Source organism: Triturus cristatus, chromosome 1_1 (genome assembly GCF_964204655.1).
Source record: "Triturus cristatus chromosome 1_1, aTriCri1.1, whole genome shotgun sequence".
NCBI classification, from domain to species: domain Eukaryota; kingdom Metazoa; phylum Chordata; class Amphibia; order Caudata; family Salamandridae; genus Triturus; species Triturus cristatus.
The window spans coordinates 202,121,126-202,133,251 of record NC_140579.1 but is presented as its reverse complement, the minus strand read 5'-3'; positions in this window follow the sequence as shown (position 1 = coordinate 202,133,251).

The window sequence follows — 12,126 nt, the reverse complement described above, 5'->3', positions numbered from 1 at the left end:
TGACTCACTCACTCTCACTGACTCACTCACTCTCACTGACTCACTCACTCTCAATGATTTACTCACTCTCACTGACTCACTCACTCACTCTCACTGACTCACTCACTCTCACTGACTCACTCACTCTCACTGACTCACTCACTCTAACTGACTCACTGACTCTCACTGACTCACTGACTCTCACTCACTGACTGACTCACTCTCACTGACTGACTCACTCTCACTGACTGGCTCACTCTCACTGACTGAGTCACTGCATGACTCACTGGCTGACTAACTGGCTGACTCACTCACTCTCACTGACTGACTCACTCACTCTCACTGACTGACTCACTTACTCTCACTGACTGACTCACTCACTCTCACTGACTGACACTCACTCTCACTGACTGACACTCACTCTCACTGACTGACACTCACTCTCACTGACTGACACTCACTCTCACTGACTGACTCACGCACTCTCACTGACTGACTCAGTCTCCCTGACTGACTCACTCACTCTCACTGACTCACTCACTCTCACTGACTGACTCACTCACTCTCACTGACTGACTCGCTCACTCTCACTGACTTACTCACTCTCACTGACTCACTCTCTCTCTCACTGACTCACTCACTCTCACTGACTGACTCACTCTCACTGACTGACTCACTCTCACTGATTGACTCACTCTCACTGACTGACTCACTCACTCTCACTGACTGACTCACTCACTCTCACTGACTGACTCACTCTCACTGACTGACTCACTCTCACTGACTGGCTCACTCTCACTGACTGAGTCACTGACTGACCCACTGGCTGACTCACTGGCTGACTCACTCACTCTCACTGACTGACTCACTCACTCTTACTGACTGACTCACTCACTCCCACTGACTGACTCACTTACTCTCACTGACTGACTCACTCACTCTCACTGACTGACTCACTCACTCTCACTGACTGACTCACTCACTCTCACTGACTGACTCACTCACTCTCACTGACTGAGACTCACTCTCACTGACTGACACTAACTTTCACTGACTGACACTCACTCTCACTGACTGACACTCACTCTCACTGACTGACTCACATACTCTCACTGACTGACTCAGTCTCCCTGACTGACTCACTCACTCTCACTGACTCACTCACTCTCACTGACTGACTCACTCACTCTCACTGACTGACTCGCTCACTCTCACTGACTGACTCACTCTCACTGACTCACTCTCTCTCTCACTGACTCACTCACTCTCACTGACTGACTAACTCTCACTGACTGACTCACTCTCACTGATTGACTCACTCTCACTGACTGACTCACTCACTCTCACTCACTGACTCACTCACTCTCACTGACTGACTGACTCTCACTGACTGACTCTCTCTCTCTCTCACTGACTGACTCACTCACACTCACTGACTGACTCACTCACTCTCACTGACTGACTCACCCACTCTCACTGACTGACTCACTCTCACTGACTGACTCACTCTCACTGACTGACTCACTCTCACTGATTGACTCACTCTCACTGACTGACTCACTCACTCTCACTGACTCACTCACTCTCACTGACTGACTCACTCACTCTCACTGACTGACTCGCTCACTCTCACTGACTTACTCACTCTCACTGACTCACTCTCTCTCTCACTGACTCACTCACTCTCACTGACTGACTCACTCTCACTGACTGACTCACTCTCACTGATTGACTCACTCTCACTGACTGACTCACTCACTCTCACTGACTGACTCACTCACTCTCACTGACTGACTCACTCTCACTGACTGACTCACTCTCACTGACTGGCTCACTCTCACTGACTGAGTCACTGACTGACCCACTGGCTGACTCACTGGCTGACTCACTCACTCTCACTGACTGACTCACTCACTCTTACTGACTGACTCACTCACTCCCACTGACTGACTCACTTACTCTCACTGACTGACTCACTCACTCTCACTGACTGACTCACTCACTCTCACTGACTGACTCACTCACTCTCACTGACTGACTCACTCACTCTCACTGACTGAGACTCACTCTCACTGACTGACACTAACTTTCACTGACTGACACTCACTCTCACTGACTGACACTCACTCTCACTGACTGACTCACATACTCTCACTGACTGACTCAGTCTCCCTGACTGACTCACTCACTCTCACTGACTGACACTCACTCTCACTGACTGACACTCACTCTCACTGACTGACTCGCTCACTCTCACTGACTGACTCACTCTCACTGACTCACTCTCTCTCTCACTGACTCACTCACTCTCACTGACTGACTAACTCTCACTGACTGACTCACTCTCACTGATTGACTCACTCTCACTAACTGACTCACTCACTCTCACTCACTGACTCACTCACTCTCACTGACTGACTGACTCTCACTGACTGACTCTCTCTCTCTCTCACTGACTGACTCACTCACACTCACTGACTGACTCACTCACTCTCACTGACTGACTCACTCACTCTCACTGACTGACTCACTCTCACTGACTCACTCACTCTCAATGATTTACTCACTCTCACTGACTCACTCACTCACTCTCACTGACTCACTCACTCTCACTGACTCACTCACTCTCACTGACTCCTTCACTCTAACTGACTCACTGACTCTCACTGACTCACTGACTCTCACTCACTGACTGATTCTCTCTCTCTCACTGACTGACTCACTCACACTCACTGACTGACTCACTCACTCTCACTGACTGACTCACTCTCACTGACTCACTCACTCTCACTGACTCACTCACTCTCAATGATTTACTCACTCTCACTGACTCACTCACTCTCACTGACTCACGCACTCTCACTGACTCACTCACTCTCACTGACTCACTCACTCTAACTGACTCACTGACTCTCACTGACTCACTGACTCTCACTCACTGACTGACTCACTCTCACTGACTGACTCACTCTCACTGACTGGCTCACTCTCACTGACTGAGTCACTGCATGACTCACTGGCTGACTAACTGGCTGACTCACTCACTCTCACTGACTGACTCACTCACTCTCACTGACTGACTCACTTACTCTCACTGACTGACTCACTCACTCTCACTGACTGACACTCACTCTCACTGACTGACACTCACTCTCACTGACTGACACTCACTCTCACTGACTGACACTCACTCTCACTGACTGACTCACGCACTCTCACTGACTGACTCAGTCTCCCTGACTGACTCACTCACTCTCACTGACTCACTCACTCTCACTGACTGACTCACTCACTCTCACTGACTGACTCGCTCACTCTCACTGACTTACTCACTCTCACTGACTCACTCTCTCTCTCACTGACTCACTCACTCTCACTGACTGACTCACTCTCACTGACTGACTCACTCTCACTGATTGACTCACTCTCACTGACTGACTCACTCACTCTCACTGACTGACTCACTCACTCTCACTGACTGACTCACTCTCACTGACTGACTCACTCTCACTGACTGGCTCACTCTCACTGACTGAGTCACTGACTGACCCACTGGCTGACTCACTGGCTGACTCACTCACTCTCACTGACTGACTCACTCACTCTTACTGACTGACTCACTCACTCCCACTGACTGACTCACTTACTCTCACTGACTGACTCACTCACTCTCACTGACTGACTCACTCACTCTCACTGACTGACTCACTCACTCTCACTGACTGAGACTCACTCTCACTGACTGACACTAACTTTCACTGACTGACACTCACTCTCACTGACTGACACTCACTCTCACTGACTGACTCACATACTCTCACTGACTGACTCAGTCTCCCTGACTGACTCACTCACTCTCACTGACTCACTCACTCTCACTGACTGACTCACTCACTCTCACTGACTGACTCGCTCACTCTCACTGACTGACTCACTCTCACTGACTCACTCTCTCTCTCACTGACTCACTCACTCTCACTGACTCACTCACTCTCACTGACTGACTCACTCTCACTGATTGACTCACTCTCACTGACTGACTCACTCACTCTCACTCACTGACTCACTCACTCTCACTGACTGACTCACTCTCACTGACTGACTCTCTCTCTCTCTCACTGACTGACTCACTCACACTCACTGACTGACTCACTCACTCTCACTGACTGACTCACTCACTCTCACTGACTGACTCACTCTCACTGACTCACTCACTCTCAATGATTTACTCACTCTCACTGACTCACTCACTCACTCTCACTGACTCACTCACTCTCACTGACTCACTCACTCTCACTGACTCCTTCACTCTAACTGACTCACTGACTCTCACTGACTCACTGACTCTCACTCACTGACTGATTCTCTCTCTCTCACTGACTGACTCACTCACACTCACTGACTGACTCACTCACTCTCACTGACTGACTCACTCTCACTGACTCACTCACTCTCACTGACTCACTCACTCTCAATGATTTACTCACTCTCACTGACTCACTCACTCTCACTGACTCACGCACTCTCACTGACTCACTCACTCTCACTGACTCACTCACTCTAACTGACTCACTGACTCTCACTGACTCACTGACTCTCACTCACTGACTGACTCACTCTCACTGACTGACTCACTCTCACTGACTGGCTCACTCTCACTGACTGAGTCACTGCATGACTCACTGGCTGACTAACTGGCTGACTCACTCACTCTCACTGACTGACTCACTCACTCTCACTGACTGACTCACTTACTCTCACTGACTGACTCACTCACTCTCACTGACTGACACTCACTCTCACTGACTGACACTCACTCTCACTGACTGACACTCACTCTCACTGACTGACACTCACTCTCACTGACTGACTCACGCACTCTCACTGACTGACTCAGTCTCCCTGACTGACTCACTCACTCTCACTGACTCACTCACTCTCACTGACTGACTCACTCACTCTCACTGACTGACTCGCTCACTCTCACTGACTTACTCACTCTCACTGACTCACTCTCTCTCTCACTGACTCACTCACTCTCACTGACTGACTCACTCTCACTGACTGACTCACTCTCACTGATTGACTCACTCTCACTGACTGACTCACTCACTCTCACTGACTGACTCACTCACTCTCACTGACTGACTCACTCTCACTGACTGACTCACTCTCACTGACTGGCTCACTCTCACTGACTGAGTCACTGACTGACCCACTGGCTGACTCACTGGCTGACTCACTCACTCTCACTGACTGACTCACTCACTCTTACTGACTGACTCACTCACTCCCACTGACTGACTCACTTACTCTCACTGACTGACTCACTCACTCTCACTGACTGACTCACTCACTCTCACTGACTGACTCACTCACTCTCACTGACTGACTCACTCACTCTCACTGACTGAGACTCACTCTCACTGACTGACACTAACTTTCACTGACTGACACTCACTCTCACTGACTGACACTCACTCTCACTGACTGACTCACATACTCTCACTGACTGACTCAGTCTCCCTGACTGACTCACTCACTCTCACTGACTCACTCACTCTCACTGACTGACTCACTCACTCTCACTGACTGACTCGCTCACTCTCACTGACTGACTCACTCTCACTGACTCACTCTCTCTCTCACTGACTCACTCACTCTCACTGACTGACTAACTCTCACTGACTGACTCACTCTCACTGATTGACTCACTCTCACTGACTGACTCACTCACTCTCACTCACTGACTCACTCACTCTCACTGACTGACTGACTCTCACTGACTGACTCTCTCTCTCTCTCACTGACTGACTCACTCACACTCACTGACTGACTCACTCACTCTCACTGACTGACTCACTCACTCTCACTGACTGACTCACTCTCACTGACTCACTCACTCTCAATGATTTACTCACTCTCACTGACTCACTCACTCACTCTCACTGACTCACTCACTCTCACTGACTCACTCACTCTCACTGACTCCTTCACTCTAACTGACTCACTGACTCTCACTGACTCACTGACTCTCACTCACTGACTGACTCACTCTCACTGACTGACTCACTCTCACTGACTAGCTCACTCTCACTGACTGAGTCACTGCATGACTCACTGGCTGACTCACTGGCTGACTCACTCACTCTCACTGACTGACTCACTCACTCTCACTGACTGACTCACTTACTCTCACTGACTGACTCACTCACTCTCACTGACTGAGACTCACTCTCACTGACTGACACTCACTCTCACTGACTGACTTACTCACTCTCACTGACTGACTCACTCACTCTCACTCACTGACTCACTCACTCTCACTGACTGACTCACTCTCACTGACTGACTCTCTCTCTCTCACTGACTGACTGACTCACTCACACTCACTGACTGACTCACTCACTCTCACTGACTGACTCACTCACTCTCACTGACTCACTCACTCTCACTGACTCACTCACTCTCAATGATTTACTCACTCTCACTGACTAACTGACTCACTCACTCTCACTGACTCACTCACTCTAACTGACTCACTGACTCTCACTGACTCACTGACTTTCACTCACTGACTGACTCACTCTCACTGACTGACTCACTCTCACTGACTGGCTCACTCTCACTGACTGAGTCACTGCATGACTCACTGGCTGGCTCACTGGCTGACTCACTCACTCTCACTGACTGACTGACTCACTCTCACTGACTGACTCACTCACTCTCACTGACTGACTCACTTACTCCCACTGACTGACTCACTTACTCTCACTGACTGACTCACTCTCACTGACTCACTCACTCTAACTGACTCACTGACTCTCACTGACTCACTGACTCTCACTCACTGACTGACTCACTCTCACTGACTGACTCACTCTCACTGACTGGCTCACTCTCACTGACTGAGTCACTGCATGACTCACTGGCTGACTAACTGGCTGACTCACTCACTCTCACTGACTGACTCACTCACTCTCACTGACTGACTCACTTACTCTCACTGGCTGACTCACTCACTCTCACTGACTGAGACTCACTCTCACTGACTGACACTCACTCTCATTGACTGACTCACTCACTCTCACTCACTGACTCACTCACTCTCACTGACTGACTCACTCTCACTGACTGACTCTCTCTCTCACTGACTGACTCACTCACACTCACTGACTGACTCACTCACTCTCACTGACTGACTCACTCACTCTCACTGAATGACTCACTCTCACTGACACTCACCCACTCTCACACACTGACTAACTCACTCTCACTGACTGACTCCCTCTCACTGACTCACTCTCACTGACTCACTCTCAATGACTGACTCACTCTCACTGACTGACTCACTCTCACTGACTGGCTCACTCTCACTGACTGAGTCACTGACTGACCCACTGGCTGACTCACTGGTTGACTCACTCACTCTCACTGACTGACTCACTCACTCTTACTGACTGACTCACTCACTCTCACTGACTGACTCACTTACTCTCACTGACTGACTCACTCACTCTCACTGACTGACTCACTCACTCTCACTGACTGACTCACTCACTCTCACTGACTGAGACTCACTCTCACTGACTGACACTAACTTTCACTGACTGACACTCACTCTCACTGACTGACACTCACTCTCACTGACTGACTCACATACTCTCACTGACTGACTCAGTCTCCCTGACTGACTCACTCACTCTCACTGACTCACTCACTCTCACTGACTGACTCACTCACTCTCACTGACTGACTCGCTCACTCTCACTGATTGACTCACTCTCACTGACTCACTCTCTCTCTCACTGACTCACTCACTCTCACTGACTGACTCACTCTCACTGACCGACTCACTCTCACTGATTGACTCACTCTCACTGACTGACTCACTCACTCTCACTCACTGACTCACTCACTCTCACTGACTGACTCACTCTCACTGACTCACTCACTCTCAATGATTTACTCACTCTCACTGACTCACTCACTCTCACTGACTCACTCACTCTCACTGACTCACTCACTCTCACTGACTCACTCACTCTAACTGACTCACTGACTCTCACTGACTCACTGACTCTCACTCACTGACTCACTCACTCTCACTGACTCACTCACTCTAACTGACTCACTGACTCTCACTGACTCACTGACTCTCACTCACTGACTGACTCACTCTCACTGACTGACTCACTCTCACTGACTGGCTCACTCTCACTGACTGAGTCACTGCATGACTCACTGGCTGACTCACTGGCTGACTCACTCACTCTCACTGACTGACTGACTCACTCTCACTGACTGACTCACTTACTCTCACTCACTGACTCACTCACTCTCACTGACTGACTCACTCTCACTGACTGACTCTCTCTCTCTCACTGACTGACTCACTCACACTCACTGACTGACTCACTCACTTTCACTGACTGACTCACTCACTCTCACTGACTCACTCACTCTCACTGACTCACTCACTCTCAATGATGTACTCACTCTCACTGACTCACTCACTCACTCTCACTGACTCACTCACTCTCACTGACTCACTCACTCTCACTGACTCACTCACTCTAACTGACTCACTGACTCTCACTGACTGACTCACTCTCACTCACTGACTCACTCTCACTGACTTACTCTCTCACTCTCACAGACTCACTCACTCTCACTGACTGAGACTCACTCTCACTGACTGACACTCACTCTCACTGACTGACTTACTCACTCTCACTGACTGACTCACTCACTCTCACTCACTGACTCACTCACTCTCACTGACTGACTCACTCTCACTGACTGACTCTCTCTCTCTCACTGACTGACTCACTCACACTCACTGACTGACTCACTCACTCTCACTGACTGACTCACTCACTCTCACTGACTCACTCACTCTCACAGACTCACTCACTCTCAATGAGTTACTCACTCTCACTGACTCACTCTCACTGACTGACTCACTCTCACTGACTGACTCTCTCTCTCTCACTGACTGACTCACTCACACTCACTGACTGACTCACTCACTCTCACTGACTCACTCACTCACTCTCACTGACTCACTCACTCTCACTGACTCACTCACTCTCACTGACTCACTCACTCTAACTGACTCACTGACTCTCACTGACTCACTGACTCTCACTCACTGACTGACTCACTCTCACTGACTGACTCACTCTCACTGACTGGCTCACTCTCACTGACTGAGTCACTGCATGACTCACTGGCTGACTCACTGGCTGACTCACTCACTCTCACTGACTGACTCACTCACTCTCACTGACTGACTCGCTCACTCTCACTGACTTACTCACTCTCACTGACTCACTCTCTCTCTCACTGACCCACTCACTCTCACTGACTGACTCACTCTCACTGACTGACTCACTCTCACTGATTGACTCACTCTCACTGACTGACTCACTCACTCTCACTGACTGACTCACTCACTCTCACTGACTGACTCACTCTTACTGACTGACTCTCTCTCTCTCACTGACTGACTCACTCACACTCACTGACAGACTCACTCACTCTCACTGACTGACTCACTCTCACTGACTCACTCACTCTCACTGACTCACTCACTCTCAATGATTTACTCACTCTCACTGACTCACTCACTCACTCTCACTGACTCACTCACTCTCACTGACTCACTCACTCTCACTGACTCACTCACTCTAACTGACTCACTGACTCTCACTGACTCAGTGACTCTCTCTCACTGACTGACTCACTCTCACTGACTGGCTCACTCTCACTGACTGAGTCACTGCATGACTCACTGGCTGACTCACTGGCTGACTCACTCACTCTCACTGACTGACTCACTCACTCTCACTGACTCACTCACTTACTCTCACTGACTGACTCCCTCACTCTCACTCTCACTGACTCACTCTCACTGACTCACTTTAATTGACTCACTCTCACTGACTCACTCACTCTCACTGACTCACTCACTCACTGACTCACTCTCACTGACTCACTCTCACTGACTGACACTCACTCTCACTGACTGACACTCACTCTCACTGACTGACTTACGCACTCTCACTGACTGACTCAGTCTCCCTGACTGACTCACTCACTCTCACTGACTCACTCACTCTCACTGACTGACTCACTCATTCTCACTGACTGACTCGCTCACTCTCACTGACTTACTCACTCTCACTGACTCACTCTCTCTCTCACTGACTCACTCACTCTCACTGACTGACTCACTCTCACTGACTGACTCACTCTCACTGATTGACTCACTCTCACTGACTGACTCACTCACTCTCACTGACTCACTCACTCTAACTGACTCACTGACTCTCACTGACTCACTGACTCTCACTCACTGACTGACTCACTCTCACTGACTCACTCACTCTCACTGACTCACTCACTCTCACTGACTGACTCACTCACTCTCACTCTCACTGACTCACTCTCACTGACTCACTTTAATTGACTCACTCTCACTGACTCACTCACTCTCACTGACTCACTCACTCACTGACTCACTCTCACTGACTGACTGACTCACTCTCACTGACTCGCTCGCTCACTCTCACTGGCTGACTCTCACTGACTGACTCACTCTCACTGATACTCACCCACTCTCACACACTGACTGACTCACTCTCACTGACTGACTCCCTCTCACTGACTCACTCTCACTGACTCACTCTCACTGACTGACTCACTCTCACTGACTGACTCACTCTCACTGACTGGCTCACTCTCACTGACTGAGTCACTGACTGACTCACTGGCTGACTCACTCACTCTCACTGACTGACTTACTCTCACTGACTGACTCACTCAGTCTCACTGACTGACTCACTCACTCTCACTGACTGAGACTCACTCTCACTGACTGACACTCACTCTCACTGACTGACACTCACTCTCACTGACTGACTCACTCACTCTCACTGACTGACTCACTCTCACTGACTGACTCACTCACTCTCACTGACTGAGACTCACTCTCACTGACTGACACTCACTCTCGCTGACTGACACTCACTCTCACTGACTGATTCAGTCTCCCTGGCTGACTCACTCACTCTCACTGACTCACGCACTCTCACTGACTGACTCATTCACTCTCACTGACTGACTTGCTCACTCTCACTGACTGACTCACTCTCACTGACTCACTCTCTCTCTCACTGACTCACTCACTCTCACTGACTGACTCACTCTCACTGACTGACTCACTCTCACTGACTGACTGACTCACTCTCACTGACTGACTCACTCACTCACTCTCACTGACTGACTCACTCTCACTGACTGACTCACTCACTCTCACTGACTGACTGACTCACTCTCACTGACTGACTCACTCACTCTCACTGACTGACTCACTCTCACTGACTGACTGACTCACTCTCACTGACTGACTCACTCACTCTCACTGATTGACTCACTCTCACTGACTGACTCACTCACTCTCACTCACTGACTCACTCCCTCTCACTGACTGACTCACTCTCACTGACTGACTCTCTCTCTCTCTCACTGACTGACTCACTCACACTCACTGACTGACTCACTCACTCTCACTGACTGACTCACTCACTCTCACTGACTGACTCACTCTCACTGACTCACTCACTCTCAATGATTTATTCACTCTCACTGACTCACTCACTCACTCTCACTGACTCACTCACTCTCACTGACTCACTCACTCTCACTGACTCACTCACTCTAACTGACTCACTGACTCTCACTGACTCACTGACTCTCACTCACTGACTGACTCACTCTCACTGACTGACTCACTCTCACTGACTGGCTCACTCTCACTGACTGAGTCACTGCATGACTCACTGGCTGACTCACTGGCTGACTCACTCACTCTCACTGACTGACTGACTCACTCTCACTGACTGACTCACTTACTCTCACTGACTGACTCACTCACTCTCACTGACTGAGACTCACTCTCACTGACTGACACTCACTCTCACTGACTGACTTACTCACTCTCACTGACTGACTCACTCACTCTGACTCACTGACTCACTCACTCTCACTGACTGACTCACTCTCACTGACTGACTCTCTCTCTCTCACTGACTGACTCACTCACACTCACTGACTGACTCACTCACTCTCATTGACTGACTC